General features: G+C 39.7%; 1 protein-coding gene across 7 annotated transcripts in view; it reads right to left on the reverse strand.

The window, feature by feature from the left end:
* dgkza (diacylglycerol kinase, zeta a) overlaps positions 1–20212 on the reverse strand; it is a 129698-nt gene that overhangs the window by 81180 nt on the left and 28306 nt on the right. For 2 of the 7 annotated variants that reach the window (XM_076287644.1, XM_076287642.1), the window contains exon 1: positions 2814–2922. The exons of the other annotated variants lie outside the window; for them this stretch is intronic. The gene's annotated coding sequence lies outside the window, so the exon portion shown is untranslated. Of the gene's footprint in view, positions 1–2813; positions 2923–20212 lie in introns of those variants that run through there. 7 annotated transcript variants of the gene reach the window in all.

A 20212-nucleotide genomic window follows, 5' to 3' on the forward strand; every position in this document is an offset into this window, starting at 1 on the left:
AACTAGGACTTTAGTCTCATTTGAGTACGGCCTTTAAAGTATATCGAAAATGAATGCCTTTAGTGTATTTATAATACCAGTGGTGAGTCCTATGGATAAAACAAGACAGGTAATTATTCCTAAGATGGGCTTCATTTGTGGAAAAAGCATTTATTATAAGTCAAGTAAATATTTACATGTTAAGTGAACAGCAGACTTTGGAATTAAATAGACTTGGTGAAAGACAATGAGTTGTATTGCCTTTCTGTTCTGTAAACATTTCCTAGTTCCAAGTATACAGTCACTGAGCATAAACTCTTGCTCCCACTGGTTTCAAAATAAAGGTCAGGCTGAGCACTTAAGTAGGATCTTAAGTAGGTTTGATGACACAGCCATGGCTTTGCTTTGACCCTAAATCTCCTTACTGAGAGATGAAACCAAGGAATCAAGGAGGTGTTGCAGATTTCCCCTGCACAAATTAGGGAATAGCAATGCAAGAACAGCATAATTCCAAGGCATTTCACTTACTTCAAATACTTCGTAAAATGACAAAAGCTTTGATTTCATACAAAATACTATCCTTAAAGTTAAACTTGTACAGACTTTCTTTTAGTCCTGACTTGTGTACACAAATCTTATAACCTTTTAGGTGTTCAGAGTTAATTATCAATATCAAACAAAAACGAAGGTAATCTAGGATGACTGTATCCTACTATCCACTGTTCTAGAGACAGATTCCAAACCTGAGAATTCCTTCTGACTATATGCAGTGATGTGGTTGGAACCTGAACAGGGATCAGTGGTTAAGGGCAGATTTTTCCAATGCAACCAGGCAGGGTTAATGACGTTGATTACTTTCCCTGGATTGCTGCCCTGTTGTCCAGAACTTGTATATGTGACTGCCAGTAAATAACGGGAGCATGTCCATTTCCCATGGGACGCCTATTTAGACCTCACAGACCTGCTTGGTATATCATATCTGACTCTATATAGTCATTTTATGTTGGATGTGAAAAAGTATGGCAACAGTTTATCACAAGACTTATAGTTTCAGTTTCACTAGGTAAACAAAAATGAAGTTCCCTATTAAAGTTACATATTTCTGTTAACACTTTCTATGAATCATAGTATCCATAAAGCATTATGAACAAATATGGAGTTGCAAAGTGTTTACCTGGCTTATATTATAATGATTGAGATAAATCTATACTATAGTCATGAGTAAAGTATTACAATGTTACTGCATATGCCCCTACAGCTTGAAATCTCATAATGCATTATAAAGCTTATTTTACTTCTGTAATTCAATCATTTCTAGTATGGGGACTAATATGAAGTGTATTCACTGAGAGAATGAAAGTATTTCAGTTGAAAGCCAACCCTCTTACATTTCAGTCAATTTTGACTTAAAGCTGCGGTTGGCAAGTCTGACAGATTGAGGGGACTTAGCCAAAACTCTCATTGCCCCTTACCCACTACCACGAGCACCCTCTCATCGAGTTTGTGCTCGTCAGTGCGCACCAGACTGCACTAGACTGTGATTGACAGTCAGATCTCATACAGCCCTGCTCTGATTGGACCAGAAGAACCGGGAGCTGTGGATTTTTTGCAAAACAAATAACAGGCTCTAGGTGGAGGTAGAAGTGCGGGTTTTTTTTTCTAAAACCCACTGATTTATGTTGTTCTGTCGGAGCATAGTGTCGGTTTCAGTGAATATGATCAAAAAAATCTTGCCAACTGCAGCTTTTAGTCACAACTTCAAAATTTGGTTTGCCACAAATATACACTTTGTCCTTACACAACAGCATGATTAAGCTGCTCAACAGTAAACAAAGCCAACAGACAGCTTCATCACACCTTATTGTTCGTCATTATAATTATTGTACTGCCTTGGACACACGCACACAACCAGCCAAAAGTTTTCCCTTCCACTCCATTATGGACAGAATGCCAGCTGAGATCAGTTGCATTGTTTTTTTAATCAGGGTAGCAGTTTCCAGATTACATTGTGTTTGCATAATTGCAAAAGGGTTCTCGACTGTTGTAGAAAGAAATGGCGGATCTTTCATGCAATATCTACATTGCCTATTATAAGCAATCATTCATCCAATGTTCCAAAGGCACATTCTGTTTACTAATCTGATATACTATAAGTTTAAAAGGCTAACTAAGAAAACATTGGAGAACCCTTATGAACAGGGGATATAAAAATCTAGATCCCCTACTTCCTCTCCACATTTTGTATGCTCTTGGGGTTTTTCTTGTATAAGCGTGTCACAGCTCTACTGGGTGTGATAATCCCAGTACTACAGGCCAAAGCCAAGATCCTACAAATGGCTTTACCCTTTTTCCTTTAGCATGAGAGACCATCAGACATTGTTGCTGTACATTAGATAATCCATCTAAAATAATACATATTTTACTCAAAACTATCCCTGCAGAAAAGTCAGCACTTTCTGTTTGAGGTAGAATGGCTATGAACAACATCCACAGCTGCAATCACACCTAACTTTGTAACCACCATGAGGTTAAACACAATTGTTTCAAAACAATTGTGACAGCAAAGCTAGAGATATAAGCTATTATACGGAAATGGCAGTACTAAAAAATAACATTTGCTTCACGACCACTTCTGGCAAAGCTTGCAATCACCATCACAATCACATTGCTACGTCAATACATTCTGACAGATAAGTGTGAAGCTGCTCACATGCAAGCATGAACAGCTCAGCCCTCTACTGTGTGTCCAGAGACCAAGAGAGATAGCACTGTGTCCTTCTATAAATGCACATCAAGAACTTAACAGTAAAGAATTATAATGATTTGTATACAACCTGACAGGAAGCAATGAAGAGTAATCCAGAGTTATTAGTCTTTGCTGAACAGAGATGAAAACGACTGTAGCTATGGTTAGGTGAGGAACTGTCACAGCCAGTGAGCCGTGGCTGACTTGTTGAAGTAGGAGTGTCTGAAGGGAAGGGGGAAAGAGCGAGAGAGCAACAGTGTGCATGAGAAAAAGAAAGGGGGGGAGCGAAGCAGAGGGAGCAAGAGAAAGCGCGGGAGGGTGGAGTGTAAGCATTAAAATAAACCCAGAAATGGTGCACGCTTCCTCCATGCAGTGTAGACTGTTCACATGCAAACAGTTACATGCATGAAACTTTGAGGAGTCTTTGTGTCTTTCATGTCTGGTCTATGTATTTTCTAAAATTTGCATACAATTTGGTGAAAAACTTGTAACAAGCTTGGAAGCAAGAAATGATTGTCAGTTAACTGAGATAAACAAAGATATTGTGATACATGTCAGAGACCAGAGGCTGATGTGTCCCTAACTGTCATGGCTATCCCACAAGCAAGGTTAAGCGACTGACTTTTCATGTTGTGCCACATACAAGCATGCAAACACGTGCATGTGCAGTACCAGTGCAACGGCTGGTTGGAGAAACAAATTGTGCATAACCTCCCCTACAGAGATGGCCAGGGCAAAAGGGCAAAAGGATGGAGAAGCCCACAGCAGAAGCAACATCTCCAAACAACTCCTTTAGAGGGTCAAATATAATGAGAAATAAAAGGAGTGGCAGAAATGACTGAATATGGAGAGACGGTGTATTGCAGTAGCGTATATAGTTATGAAATAATTGGTGAATAAAAACAATGTCCCATGACCGGTATTTTAAAAAAATCTATTGAATGTAATGTACTGTAGGTCCCCACCTAGGTCTGGACTAAATCATTATTTATGCATTTGAATGTTTGGCGATATTTAAGCTGCTCACACATATGCACAAATAAACACAAGCTACACTCGAGGATGTCTTATTTGGCTTTGGGCACATTGTCACTTCTGCCAGGCTCCTGTCACTGAGCCAGCGTGGGGACAAGTTCCAGGACACTGCTAACACAGAGGAGCCCTCTAGGCCACAATGACATCCCCTGACGTTTGACTCGACACCCTGACCCCTCCTTATTCCAACAAACAGAAAAATCGGTTTCTCAGCAGCAGTGTGGGTGGCAGTGACACACTTGTCCTCTGTAACACACACTCCCCCTCTGCAAGTTCAGTTTCTCACCAGCTCTTCTGACATTAGAAAGGCGAGGTGAGTCACTCGAAGAGCTGCAGACACGTTCCCAAAGGCCAATGAATAGATGGGCCAACCACATAATCTACATGGGGACCGTCTGACATGATGCAGAAGAACCAATGTGCCAGAAAAGAGATGAAGGGGCCAAAAACCACAAGACACATCAACAAGTGATGTGAAAGCTGCAGTCGGTAAGGCCATTCTAATGTGTGCAAGAAGAGGATCAATAACAGGCCTGCTTTGGTATAGTATTTATAGTGTCACAAAATACTTAAATTACCACGTGTGTCAAGTGTTTAAAATGTCACTATTAGTACTAAATACCAGTGCAAACATACTGTAACACACTACACTGCAGCATTGCACACAGGCAATCCCAGCAACATAACTAACAGCAAGCATTTCACATCACAGAGGTTTGGAGTGAAATGCCATGCTTACCGGAAAATGAAACTTTGCTTGCATGCACTGAGATGGTGTGTGTGTGTGGTTGTATGTGTGTGTGTATGTGTGTGTGTGTGAATGTGTAGTGGTGGTGGTGGGGTCCGGGGGTTGTGAAAAACCTGAGCGATGACTTGGTGTCATAAAGAACTGATGAACATTTCAGGCCTTTACTCAGAATCTGCATGACTTGTCAATTACAGACACTATAAGCATCCCATGGGGTAGGATTTCGGAAAACCAGGCTTTCATCATTTCAAAGATTTGCATTCAGTCACACATATCACAGGCAAATAAGAGAGATTATTTTTAGGTCCCATCTTGAAGAAGGGAGCAGTGTTGGGGAAGAGGCTGGATGAGTCACTCTTCGCATGAGGCTGGGAGATATGGGGCTTTGGCTCTCACACTGATTGTGAGGCAGAAAGTATGTGGGGCACTTGGTATAGCTGTGAGTCAACAGGGTAATAGAAAATACAGAAAATTACTTTTTTCAAGATGGGGGGTAAGGACTACTAAGCTATGGTGGATGTAATGTATTGAGACAAGGGGTCAGCATAAGGTTTGTATGAGAAAGCTCCCCGACACCCACACATCTCCTCTCGCTTCTCCTCTACCCCAACACCCCCGCCTCTTAACTTGCCAGTAGCAATGGAGGGATCCTCTCCTTGGCTGCTGTGCCACCTGTGCCCCCTTAACTGGCCAACTGGCCTCTTCTACTTGTCACCACAGGATAAAATTCGCAACGAGATGGTGCTGATGTCCGGCTGTGACCCACATGTCCCTTCCGGCATGACTGCTGATATAGCAAGCTATATAAGTGATCAAGCCAATGTGCAATGTGACAGAGAGAGAGAGAGAGAGAGAGAGAGAGAGAAAGAAAGAAAGAAAGAAAGAAAAAAGAGAGAGAAAGAGAGAGAGAGAGACTCTGCTGTTATCCCTCTGGCTCCATACCCTCTAAGGAGTACCATTGAGCACGTTTCTAGACTCTCCCCAACAGTGGGTGCCAAATTATGAGCCTGTTGTGACAGAGTATTGGCCCAGCGTTTTGAAGACTAACAGAGCTGCACAACTGCAAACACCAGCAGACAAATCTCCACCACTGTATAGAGACAGAGGAGAAAAACAACAGTTTTAGGACAGAAGGAGAGAAGGAAGGAGGGGAGCAAGCAGAAATCTACAGATTGTCCAGATTTCACCATGTGTTAGCATCACAGCTGTGTGCTGGTATTGCTCAACTATACTAACTATTGTGCTAATTCAACTTCAGAATTAAGAGGTCCACCTGCTGTCACTTGCCATCCTTGATTATTCCTTGACAATATTTCCTTAGACAACTGTCCACAATTGTACAATTCATTGCAAATATATTTTACTCTTTGTACTAATATGGATCAGTGAAATTATTAAAGCTAAGGAAAGCTGAAGGAAAGAGACCATCTAGGATAGGAAATATGCTACGTGTTAGTGCCAGAAAAGAGAGCCCACCAGGAGCAGGAAGTGTTTGGATGACTAATGCTACTAAGTTTGTTAGACAGGATTTAGAGGAACAACACACGCTGGAATAACGAACATGAGAATATGAGGAAGTGAACTACAGTAACAAAGGTTTACTGTGAGGAGAACAGCACCTGATGACACTGCCTCAATTACATCTGTGCAAAAGTTATGTGTCTTGCTCCATGACAAATTGCTGTGTAGTATAATCTAGTAATTATAAGATGATAAAGAAGAAGAAGGAAGAAAATAAAAAAGGACTCAAGGGTACATGCTTCATTTGCCTTCCATCTGAAAAGGAATTACAGCACAGCACTTCTCTAATCCACTCCGAGTGCATTTTCTCTTGGAATTTTCTGAAACCCTGTGGGCCACTATTTAGATTCACATCTTGCTTTTTAGATCTTGGGGCACAATTAGGTTTCTTTAGGTTTATAGAAATACATGAGCACAATCACTGGACAATGTGTGAGAAATATGCGCTTATCTCCAAAAGGAACAATTGCATTATGCAAAAGGAACAATTGCATGTTACATTAACATTAGCAAGCAGAGCAATGAGCAAATCTACAAGTTGGTATGATAATGCAATTATCTTGGAAAGGTCCATATATGGCCTTGCATACTACTCACAGATGTTTGCAAGACAGAATACGATGCACTTTTCACAGGCAACTGAAAATAATTAAAACTGTGGGCCGAGTGACCGATAATAAGCCTGTTCACTGCCATTTAGGGTGCTATTCCAATGATGGAACGTTTAGATCTGGGCCTCCGAACAGAATGCAACTATGGTACACACACTGTACCTCTATCTGGGCTTCTGATTTCCACTTCAAACCACACACATCCTTTACCTATTATGTCTCCTAGCATTTTCAATTAATTGGGATGGGAATTTAAAACTGCTTAACAGATCAAGCTGATGGCAGAGTATCAGCTTTCTCGAGCTGAGTGGAATGTAGCAGTGCTCACAACGGTGGACTAGCAGAGGGCTGCTTTTGTTAGGACTGGATGTGTGATTGTGATCAAAGTGAGCACAGACACTTGAGGACTAATAATAGCCCACAGTAAACCAGCTGGACTTCAACGGGTTAGTGGCCACACATGTACACTTGCTAGTTGCCATGGAGCTCTGTATGACGACCTTACAACATGAACATAATACTAATTGAATCTCTTCTTTTTGATTGCAAATGGGCATCGTGTGTTTTTTCTTACTCAACTGTGGCACAAATGTTTGAGTGATAAATGATAAAACCATTGAAATGTGAGGCAATATCAATGCTACATAATTTGAGACCACCATGTGAGTGAATGCACCATCAACATTTATACATCTGCTGCTGCATTTAGTTCTGCCACGTTGTTTCACAGCAACATAAAAATAATTTTGTGTGATCATTTAACAACTTAAAAATATAACATTTTAAGAAGGAACCATCATGTCAGTAATTGCAAAGACATCTAATAAAATTATATATATTATATCACCCAATCAATTTAGATCAACCACTATTCTTTCTCTGGACTGATTTTACAACTGGCCAAAACATGAATCTTAAAGTTGGATTCTGCAACAAATGTTAAAATCATTGTGGAGAACATTATTCATAAACATATTAAAGATAAGAGAACATTATTCATAAACATATTATAGATAATGAGGCATTTGAGCCATCTGGTGGAAAGTATACATCACTACAACCATCCAACACTCTCGATCACAACACAATTCTGGTACTCTCCAGAACGAGACGTTCAACCCAGAATGGAGAAATGTCTACGAAAATCATGCAGGGCAAATAGCAGGATAGACTGGAAAATAATTTCATTGAAGCTACTGCAAGGTGCTTTCACAAGACAAACAGAAATCATATCTATCTTAAATGATAACTTGTAAAGGTTTGTACACTCAATAAACCAGGAGTCATTCTGTGTCAAATCACACAGAATCCAAGAAAATGGCTGCTACACCGTCTCTGATTTTGCTTAATGTTTAGATGTTTTTAGATAGAGATTGCGCAATATTCACGGGAAGAAGAGACGTCTTTATGGCAAATTACCTGTCTAAAAAGGAGGTGAAAATTTTTAGTTTACAAATTTACAAACCGGAATGTTAAGGAGCCAGAGGCAGGACCAAATTTTCAGAGGACAAAAATGGCATGTTTGGTAGCCAGTAGGAACCTGAAAATCTATATGTGAAAGGTTAAATGTGAAGTCATTTAGTGTACGAAGTACGAAATGTTGCATCTGTGTCTTTCATTGATCAATAAATACCCTTGATTAAGAACATTGCTATACCTCTGCTTCTTGATTCTTCAGGAACCAGAACTGCAGACCATATCTTTCTTACTAATACAAAATGAAGAAGGGAATCAACAACATACTCATTTGTAACTCATTCAAAGTGCTCATTCAGACACGCACTGTTCAAGTGTCAGGAGTAATCCCAAAATTGATTTAGAGGGTCAAATAGGAATAGCTAATCGCTTGTGTTGCACAGCAAGACTAGATCAATATTATGTCTCTTAAACCATTTTCCACTAGGGGGCATCATATTCATCTTGTAGTCCCTTCATTTTATGCTCATATGTTTAATATGAGGGGATGGCTGCTGTTGGGTGCAGAGTTAGTTATGCGGAGTTATGGCTTATTTTCAGTTACATCTGACTTCACATGAGCATTGCTAACACTGGACAGTATAGAGAAACATGCACCCAAAATGATTTGAGGAGGTAAATGTGATCAAATGCAGAACACATCTGTGACCCAACCAAACAAATTTCAACAGGTAAGATCCTTGTTCATCAAATGATGCGTAAGGGTGTTTTTTGTTTGTTTGTTTATTTAAAACAGGGATGTCAGCCCAGGGGCTGTAGTAATGAATAGATCATCAAATAGATCATCAAATAACAATCTGCAGAAAAACCCATGCAGAAAAATTATAATGACAATGACAGCCTCATGAGGTCTCATTCCAACACAGACTCATATTAGGCAGACACCTACAGTATGATTTATAACATTCAAAATGACCTAGAAATAGCAACAGAATGTGAATGAGAACAAAATGTCAAAAACGCCTACGCTCGGTGTTGTCCAGATATGCACTGTAGTTAACATGCAAACCAGCTAGTGACGGGGCCAGCTCTCTTGTAATACCACACTGTAGCACGTGGGTACTGTGATAATGATGCAAGTCAGTGGAAGAGTGCCGCATGTGAAGCTGCTTTCAAAACAACTTGAATCTTACTAAACTCCACATAGCTACTATAAAAGAACTACTATAGAATAAAACGTAAAAAACAATCTTTAGAAGGACCGTGGAATATAAAAAAAGTCTCCTTTTGCATCTTTCAGAGACTTTGATCTAGAGCTGTGCAATATGACCAAAATCTCATATTATAATATACCATAGGTAATTTGTATCATTGGTACACTGTACATCCAATGATAACAAACAGGAGTTCATATAAAGAACCCTATAGAAAGGTCCATTCCTTTTCCCATTTTGAATTGTTAATGTATTCTATCCATGACAGATCAAGACTTTGCTGTCAATAAGGCCTGCTCTGCCAAAACGAGACAAACTCTGCTATGCCAGACCACACTGGACAGCGATAGTCCATTATTGTGCTATGTCGTCAATCCACTTCTGAATTGTGGCGATGAAAATGACGTAAACCTATTTAATTCATCAACATGGCCTGGAGTACTTTCCATAAGATCATCTCTCAATGCAAATCAAACCAGCTATTAAGCTAACTGAAATAAAACCATGGCAATCTCTAGGTATGGTGAAGGGTATGTGATGATGTGGGGCTATTTTAATTCCAAAGGCCAAGAGGACTTTAGTATCATGGATCCATGAAATAACTGGCCTTTAAAAATAAAAATCTGCCTAGCTATATGGGAATTTTGAAGTTGATACACAATGCATACACATCGGAAATTACTGTATGAATAAGCTTACACAAATACAATAAGCTTTCAAAAGCATTGTTTAATTATTAAAAATAGCACCCCTGATGTAATTACAAACTATAATGAATATCTATAGAGGATTATTTAACTTTGTGTATTTGTGACTAAGAGGTGATATAAAAATAATTACCTTCACTGCTTTTAACAGAGGAAACATGAATTAATGGTTAAGCTGTCAATGGAAATATCCAGTTGAAATAATATATATCCAGTGGAAATAATATCACCCTGCAATGGACATTTGCTGGAATCATATTCTTATAAAGACCTCGCCCCTAGAATTTACGACATAGAAGAGAGCATTATACGTCCAAAAGAGAAACATTTGTCAGTGTTTCCGCTAGATTTTTTTGGCAGTGATTCTGATACCGTGGCAGTATTAATTAAACCGTGGGGGGCCGCCATGCTGAAATAAACGTAGAGGAAACACTGCATTTGTGACCTTGAGATAGCCACAGTGACGTTGCAAGTCCAGCTGAACCTTAATTTTGACAGCTAGAAAAGTGTCATCAAGAAAGCCGGGAAAATACAGGGATTTAAGTGCAACAGACTTTATTTTCGCAAAGAGAACGCATCATACTTCTAATTATTACAAAACCATACGACACTGCCACTTGCCCCTTGAAAATAATAAAAAATAATTTATAAGTAATCCTCCCCACATAGCCTATATGGCTATCCTAAGTCATCAAATGTGTCAACAAAACAGTCTACATTACGGCAAGTAGGCTACAAATGTGCAGGAAAAGTCTGAAGTCCAAGATATTCCATGAATTCAAAACATTGCTTTAAAATGAGCGTACGCCTGTCCTACGCCTGTTTTATGTCGTACGCACATTTCATAAATGAGGGCCATTGCGTGGAGTCTTACAGTGTGTGTGTGTGTGTGTGTGTGTGTGAGAATGTGCATATGCCCTTGAAGTGTGATGTACACAGCCTTGTGTCCCCTGCAGTAAGGGCAAGGGCAAGGTTTCAGCCAGTCAGTTCTGAATCCCCAGGCTGCTAGTTTGCTTGTGACCCCCTGTGACCCAAGCACTCGTCTTGTAGAGTGTTGTTGGTACTCAGGGCTTTTTCTGATGGCGGGTGTGCTCATTAGGTTAGACAAATGCAATGCCTGGGTGTTGGCTGGTTTGTGTGGTGAGGAGGGAACATGTTGCCTCCTCTAAATGATTAAGCAGCTTAGGTGTACACAATATATGGCCTCGCCCCACTTTGCCTGCTTGCCCATCTAATCAGAACCAGAGTCAATATATGTGACAAGATTTTTGCAGGTAAACAATGTTTTAATATAGTTAAGAATGACTTCTCTACACTGAATGACATAGCAATATATTCACAGCCAATCCTCCAAATCCACCTCATATCAGTTATTCATAGGTCACATTCTTAACCTTCATATCTTACTCTGAAATTGTAAATACTTAGGACATTTAACTACATGAAAGCATACTTCTCTGTGCAATCACACCATGCACATCATTTATGCATTCATACACCTTTAAAATATTCTGAAGTTTGTCCAAGGCATCCTTTGAGTAACAGTGATAACTGAATAAGCAAAGTACCAAGCTCTATTTAATAAAGTCTAAACCTTTGAATTATTGAACTTACGCTAAACCAAACACATGGGCAAAATGCATTGTGGACTTCAAACAAACCTTTTAAGCTATTTTAAACAGCCACAAATGTGCTTCAATGTATAGAAAGTTTTTTTTTCTGTGATGACCTTCCTCCCTTTTTCAAGAGGAGCAGCCCATGAGGCATTAAAATGGCAGTCCTTTTCTAACTCCACCACCCCTCCCCCTACAGAGCTGTGATTAGGTCTAAAGATCAATTGATCTTACACAACTGTAGGAGCCTCAGGAGCTTCAAGGTGGGACTTGCTGTGACACTGGACAGCTTTAAGCTTGAGTAATGACAAGCTAAAGTGGGAACATCACCACAGAGAACAAGGGAGTACCTCTGAACAATGCCTTTCTTACTACCGAATCACACTTTCTGTACTTGAGTGCTTGTGGAAAACATCATAAGTCCTCTCCCATTTATAGATTGAAACTCTGAAAATAACTAAAAAAAGCACAGTTCTTCAGACCACAGAAATAACTTCACTAAGTAAATATCTACTGGTGTGATTATGTAACTTTTTATAATTGTTGTGAAAAGTGCTGATATAAGTGAGGCAGGTCACAGAAAGCGGGTGGGTGGCTATAACTCTATTCTATCTCAGGCGATTCAGCGTTTACTCACAGGCCTCTTCTCTACTATTTTTAACATACTTTAGTGTTACACAACTCCATCCCCCTTATCTTGTAAATTTATAGCAGTTACATAGTTCAAGTAGAGGGATGAATAGAAGACCTGTACAACACAGTTATACAACTAGAGGCCTAGAAACAACAGATACTATACCAAACGCACTCCTTACATCATTCATCTTAAGTCGAGTCTACAGATATGCTTTCCAGAGATTAACAGTACAACTTGAGAAGCCAAAGACAAACACTCCAAGTTCCTTATGATAAAATACAAACTAAAATATACTGTACTTCAAGTGCTATTTGTCCTCGGATATCCACCTAAAGATATGTCTGCTTATTCTGATAGTATTGCCAATACTTACACCAAAAACCATGAGAAAAGGACATATAATGCATATTCTTAAGTTTAAATGTCACACTCATTATCAGTTAAACCCATACTGTATATTAATAAAACATGGATTAGTGGCATTCAAATTATTTAGAAACCAGCGATTTATGGTGCTTACACAAGTGTTTTTGAAACTGTATTCACAAATCATAGTCTGTAGGCATACATTTGCAATCTTTGTAGACTTCTAGTGGCCACAAGGTCTTTAATGTTAATGTTTAATGTCTTTTAACCCACACCTTTATCACTTCCAGGTGGTGTGCTCAAAGTAGCAGTTTCCTACCATGCAGTAATATTTACATTTTGATCAATCAAAATGAACCTACTATATGGAGTGACATCAAATAGAGCACTGTAACATTTCCCTTTACTATTACTTCCACCATGAATACATCACTACACAGCATTATATTTGATCTGCAATCTTTGACAGAAGCAATCAGGCACATCTCCATATCCTCTCAACTGCTGAATGGCACCACAAGCTTGTTTGCATCCATCGAGTACTCCACTGTTCATTGTCTGACTATTTAAAACTTTTTTCTTTTGCCAGTGGCAGAAATTGAAACCCTAGTACCTCTAGAGTCATGTTTTCTTGTTTGGAGTGTTACCAGTGGTACTTGACACTGATTCCCAAACTAATGAGTTATATGTATCATCCTCTTAAGCATTTGCATAGCTGGGTCTTTCATATCTTTTCTAGTCATGGTTACATTAAGTTTGCCAGATGTCGTAACTCAAAGCAGTTAGGCAAGAACCAAAGTTTAAAACAGCAGCATCATGCTGTGAAAGTTCTGTCATGGACATCAGGACTATGTAGTTCATAGCCTGGGAAGACCAGGTGTCATTATCTGTCTTTTATATGACCTTATACAATCAAAATCAATGAGGATGATACTGAAATTAGCTACTTGTAAAAACATACCCCAGCCTACCTAAAAACACAAATAAAGGCCTAATCCCAGACTGAACTCATTCAACTAAAAGAGTTGCATTACCCAGATAAAATGAAATGACAGCCAGTTTTCAATCTGGTTCTAAAAGTGTCCAAGTGTAAATAAGGAAAACACAGCAATAGTGAAAACAACATGACTTCTTCCACCTTTCAGTTTGCTTGGTGAGTCAACTTGCCCTATTGTCCTGATAGGAGATTCCCCGGAACCACATTCACACCCAATTAAATGAGTTAGTATTTCTTTCATGAACACATCAACACAACCCGCCACCTCTATCTGCACATTTGATCTCATTTTATCTCACTCTGTCAAGACAAAGGGCAGCATCAAAACTGGGCATGGTTTCAGCATGGTGTAATCAGGCTTACAGCAGCTACCTAATAAGATGCATGTCACTAGCTGCAGCAAAACAGGAAGACATTTGCATGACTAACACAGTGATAAAAACAGACAATTGTGCAGAAACTGAGGAAGTGCTTCACGAGTGCAACTGACTTGTGATATCATGTTCTTAAACAAAGAAAAAACTACAAATATGCCTTTACTGACAAGAAATAGAGAAACTGATAGGACAAACAAAATTACTTAATTTCTTCCATTAAGCATATGACAATAATTCACCTATGAACTGACGCAGAGAGAGAAAGAGCTTTGAGACATATACCCTGTGGTTAAGTTATTTCATTCAGCATTCAGAGTACAATGCTGTAGTATTTATTCTCTAGATCTCAAGATTATTATGTCATCAGATTTTTGCAGTTACACTTGTGCACTGAGGCAGAGTCTGATTTGACACTTGAAACAACCTCACTCTTCCATTCCAGAATGCCCCTCTTACTTCCCTTGTCTTTCTCACTGGACAACGACAAGATGCTATTACAGTCACTTGAGTGACTCAGGGACAGCTTCTGATGGTCTTGGCTGAGCGAGCATGTTTCAGTTGAGACTAATAGATCCAGGGATGGTGTATGGCATGATGGTGCAATCTGTAGGCCTATGTTTACTGTGGATTTTAAATGTGGAACTGGGACACATAAAAACTTGTTATACTTGGCACCAAAACACAAAAAAGACAAGACATTGTATTAATTAATAATTAAGTGTATGGACAACACAAATTGAAGCCTGCCTCAGATACAATGTGTCTCAGAAAGACATAGAATTAATAGGAGTGTTACTAAAGAGAACATCCTTGAGAGGCCATTACTTTAGAAGAACTAACCATGTCTTTCAAAACACAGTTAAACATCTAAAACATATAATGAATTGTGTAAAATGTGTTTGTTGGTGAACACTCAGGCACAGAGGTAAAGTTGAAAGATACAATTGAGTCATCCTACACACACACACACACACACTACAGTATGTCCAGAACATCAAACCCACTGTACCCATCAATCTCTCATCCTTAAAATAGCAGGAATCAATGCTGTTCCAATTGTTGCTGTTGCTGCATATCAGAGAGGAAGTATAGGTGTCAGGTTACACGTTGAGAGGGACATAAATGACAGATTTAAGTCTAGTCCTTCCTTGTTAGACCAGAGGGTTTATATGTCAGAGTGAATTTAAATAGAAATATATTTCAGTTGCCATTTGAAAAGCTCAACTACATCAAGTATTTTGAAACACGATAAGCTATTACAGCCTTCACGTTTACTTAATTCACACAGGTATTTTCATTGAATGCTCCCCAGGGAAGAATTACTTTGATATGCCATCTGACAGAAAATAGGCCAAAACTGGGCCACTACTTGAGTGGGACAGGGAGCAGATGGCAGCTCCGTTTGGTGGAGCTCTAGTGAGACTCCTCACACAGAGAGGGAAATTGGCAGACATAAAGAGAGAACCCCCCCACCCGCCTAATGACTGGGAGAAGAACCTGACAGATGGCTTGGGTGGACAGGCATATGTGAGCAAAAAGAGCAGAGAGTACTATACTCCTCCAGTGCTTGTCATTCACTCTCTGACCCTTTCTCACTGTACATTAAGGGAGAAGGCGTCTCTACAGCAGACCTCTAAAATGAAAACATAATACCACAGAATGCGGAAACTAATCTACTAAAGTGGAGTGCTCACTACCAATTTATCATACAAGCAGATGGTGCTGAGGAAATGGTCACTGTTTTGGGATATAAAACTACAAACAAAATAAAACGATAAACTGAACACAAAATAGACACAATAAGTAATTCTGCTCCAGATTGAATTCAATGCCTGCCCATCTACAATTCCAGACTTAAGGATCATCAGGGACTCAGCTCTAAGCTTTTCCTTGGAAATATTTACATATCTGTTTACATCATAATAACATCAAATAAAACAGACAGCCTAACTACATCCTTGCATGTTTCTACACAGAAATGTATGTGTAGCTTACATTGTTTTCTGGGAGAGATTGACTAATGCATTGGTTATGGGCATCCATATTTAAATCAATATTGGTCTCATGACAATTGTTCAAGTGCACTCACATGTTACTATAACTATCCTCACTTTACCCTACAAGGGATATAGAAGAAACAGTTGTTTGTAACTGATGGATGGCAACTACAGCAAAGTCGTTGTGACCACAAGTTGACTTACTCATTTTAGGTGGAATAGAACCTCCTACACCAAAACTACCAGACACAGCAACAGTTTCTTTCCTCTTGCCATCAGCCCCATGAACAGCTAACAGAATCGATCTATTATGCTAGAACACCTGCAGTTCTCTGAACTGTACATCCTGCTGCACATCTACAAATACTCATAATACATCACAACAGTAACGATGCATGTTGCTGTTGTTTACACCATTGCACTTTTTGTCTGTATATCATTGTATATGTCAACAGGGGCATCACAGACATGGTGTTCGTCCTCTCTTATCTCCGGGAAAAATGCCAAGAACAAAACAAAGGACTGTGACATCTGTAAATCTTCCGAAAGCACACCCTTAGCAGAAAAGGACAAATCATGGAACGCTTAAGTTACCCCACAACGTCCCTCAACATGGTCATCCAGCACTACACAAAAGAGCTTGGCCTGGTCAGACTCATTACTTGTCTGAGCCCTTTCCTATCATTAATATAGTTAAGCGCGGTTGTGGTCTTGCTCTTTCCTCTTTGGTATCTTCGCCACAATGCTCAGACAGACAACGACTACAGCATCTAGAACTATAACTGCATTGATGGCAGGAACAGGAAACGCTAGCAAACCCACAAAGCTGTCATACTGACCAGCCTCCTATATGGGTCATAGGTCACTTCCTGACAGCACCAGCAACTTCTCAAGCTCTGCCATCAGCACTGTCTCAGTCTCATCCCTGGGCTATGTTTGTCACCAGTGTCCCGATACTTGCAAAAGCAAAGGTCCTCAGCATCAAGGCCATGCTGCTGAAAACCCAACAATGAAGGACCACCGTCTTACTAAGATCATTCTTATGGGCCGGCGAGCTGATCTCTGGATCTCTGTGTGCCACAAATGAGGTTAGAACATGTAACCATTACGGATGGAATATGTATCCACTGCCACACTTCCACCATCTCAGTTAGACAAAGAATTGCTAGAAGAACCAAATCAGTCCCATGTTCTGCACTGGCCACTTGTGTTGTTGGTTGGAGAGCATTTGCTTCTACCCAGAGATGTTGCACTGAGTGCACTTAATAGGCTTAAGGGGGATACTGCAGCCACTTCCCGGGACACAGGCCCCAGACAGGCAATGATCTATCACAGAGGGCAGAGAATAAAACACATGTCCACATTCACACATTTCACAGAGACAGTACAACACTCTTAATCAGCACTTCTTGCTGACTCACTAACAAAAGCTCTGTTAAATTTAATATGGCTATGAAATAATGAAAAATTCAATTCAGGTAAATTGTAAATTCTGGCTACACACTTAAAAATGACACTTTAACTTCTCCTAGATTGTCAAGAATTATGCACAAGCCACTAAATCTGGGATTAAGCCTTTCATGCTAATGGGATGGACCAAATCCCTGCATTGCATAACTGACTCCTGACACACAAACACACTGCATGATGGGCACGTCTCGAGCTCTTCTCGGACATCTTGGCATCCCATCATGGAGAAAATCAGAATCAGACTGACATGCATCAGTCAGATGTCAAGGCCCAGCAGATGTTTAACCCACACTATAGACTAGGGAAAAAAAAAAACAGAAATCAAAGATATCTGGGATAAAATATCCTTGCACTTTTGCCATTTTGTGACCCCCTTTAAATCCTGATCACACAAGAACAAATATAAACAATCACCCAGAGTACTGTCTCAAAGTTGTCAGACATCAGATTCCCCAAATAGATGCTGACAGTGTGTGCTATAAAAAGAGAGAATCTGACAGACTGACACCTCCAGAATTTCCTTAGCAGATTGTGCAAAGTGATGACAGATTTTGAGCATTTTACATGAGAATCCAAAGCCTCAACCACAGAAGACCGGAATGCAGCAATTAGAAGATTATGTAATACCATCAAGACTGTGTACGGGGAAAATAACAAAATAATATTTAAGCACAGCGGATTTTCCTTGTAACAATTACCACTGTTTTATCTAATCCACATTGGGGCATTGACTGATTCTCATAAAGGAAGCCCTGCTCAGGCTCCATCTGACCTCATTAAATAGATCACAAGACTGGTGTGTGTTGGATTCTGAAAGTGTTATTACTGTTGATGACAGTATGTCATGGACTGTTCCTGGAATCATGTACTCTCTAAAACTTATGTTACAACAGTGGATTCAAGACAGAAATCTACTCACAGACACACAGATACACAAACAGGTACACAAACACAACCACAATGCACACCCACTTGAAAATGCACATCAAAACCACACCCCACAAAAATGCCCCTCACAATGTACAGAATGTGAAACGCCACATCTCCACAGCTGGCTCTCATTAGACTTAGCACTCACATATGGGACAATACTACAGGACACAACTTGCAAGAGGCCTGGAAATAACTGTAGTCACAACCATCCTCTACAAAGGACTAAATTGAGCCTGGCTTCTTCACTCAAAGGGCAGCAGTGCCTATACTGTAGCTATTGTCTGGTGTGAAGGATCAGAGGAAGTTACTGCTGGATGACTATAAAAGTGGTGTAGAAAATGCAGTTTTTTTACTAAAGAATATTATTTGTCTATACAGATTCAAGATGATGACTTAAAGGGATAAGGCATGATTAATAATCAGTTCTTCAGTTCCTTTCCTTCAGTTTACGCTTGAATTTTGATACATTTTTCACAATGAAATCACATGAAATGACATTGTGTTGTTACATCTTCAACAACAATGGCTTCAATAATTGATTCATGAGGGCTATTCAAATGAACAACTCCCTCGTAATGAGACCTTCAGTGGGTAACAAGTGATTAATAGTCTATAACAGTCACAGTCTACAATTATACAGTAGATAATTATTCTATTATAAAGATAATTTAATAGATAAACAGCAAATTGATTACAGTGGAATTGTTACAGCAGACGATCCACGAACGGAAAGCTTCAGTTACGTGCCCGGTGTAGCCTCTCTGTCAGAACCAGGTATTTTACCACAAAGCTCGGTGCTGGGGCGCCTTTCTCTTTGCCACATACACCACCTTGCTGGGCCCAATCATCCGCTCGCATGGCTTTTCATATCACAGCTACACAGATGATGCTCAACTCTATCTGTTGTTCCCCGCCTGACGACCCCACAGTCCTGGCACGGATCTCTGATTGTTTCTCCAACATATCAACATGGATGAAGGAGCACTACCTTCAACTAAACCTCTCTAAGACAGAACTGCTAATCTTCCCAGCCAAATAATCTATACTTCACAACATCAACATTAAAACTGACTCCTTATCTCTTTCTCCTACCAAGGTTGTGAGAAATGTTGCCTGGTCGTGCCACTTTGTGCTATTCAATATAAGAAAAATCAGACCATACCTACCACCAGCCACATACCAGCCACCCAGTTCCTGATACAGACCATGATTATCTCTCACCTCGCCTACTGTAACAGGCTTTCCAGCATGTGCGGTGAAACCGCTACAGATGGTCCAGAACGTGGCAATGTGTCAATCAACCAAAGAAGACGTTACTCCAGAACTCACTGAGCTCCACTGGCTACCCAAATTTAAGTCACTCACGGTCGCTTACAAAGTGATTGCGGTCATTGTAGTTCCCCAATAGTTCCCTTTCTGTCTTCAAGAAGCTCCTGCAGACCCAGCTCTCCTGAAAATACCCTCTCTCCGAACACATCTAACCCAACACGCACTTACTAAGCATCAGCTAAATTAATAGTGTAAATGTAGTTTAAACAAAATATACATATTTGAAAAAATAGTCAATTTAGGCATTTGTAGCTAGTCACACAATACATATTTGATGAAAGTAGAGTCTCACCCATTAAATTTCTCACTCGAGAGGATTGCACATCTACATTTTAGTGCATTATACTTTTTGACATTACAACAATGTGAAATTTAGCATTTTTTGGTGATGATGCTAATGTAAACAGAAAATGTGTTGATGAAGTCCATATTGAATTTATTTCAGAGGAATAGGATATATTCAATTTTGTCAAATAAATGTGTGCTTATCATTGCCACAAATGGATATGCCCTTGT

The sequence above is a fragment of the Alosa pseudoharengus genome, unplaced genomic scaffold (assembly GCF_046254945.1).
Source record: "Alosa pseudoharengus isolate Yale_2024_CS ecotype anadromous, Long Island Sound unplaced genomic scaffold, YU_APseudo_1.1 YU_APseudo_1.1_scf_16, whole genome shotgun sequence".
NCBI lineage: Eukaryota > Metazoa > Chordata > Actinopteri > Clupeiformes > Clupeidae > Alosa > Alosa pseudoharengus.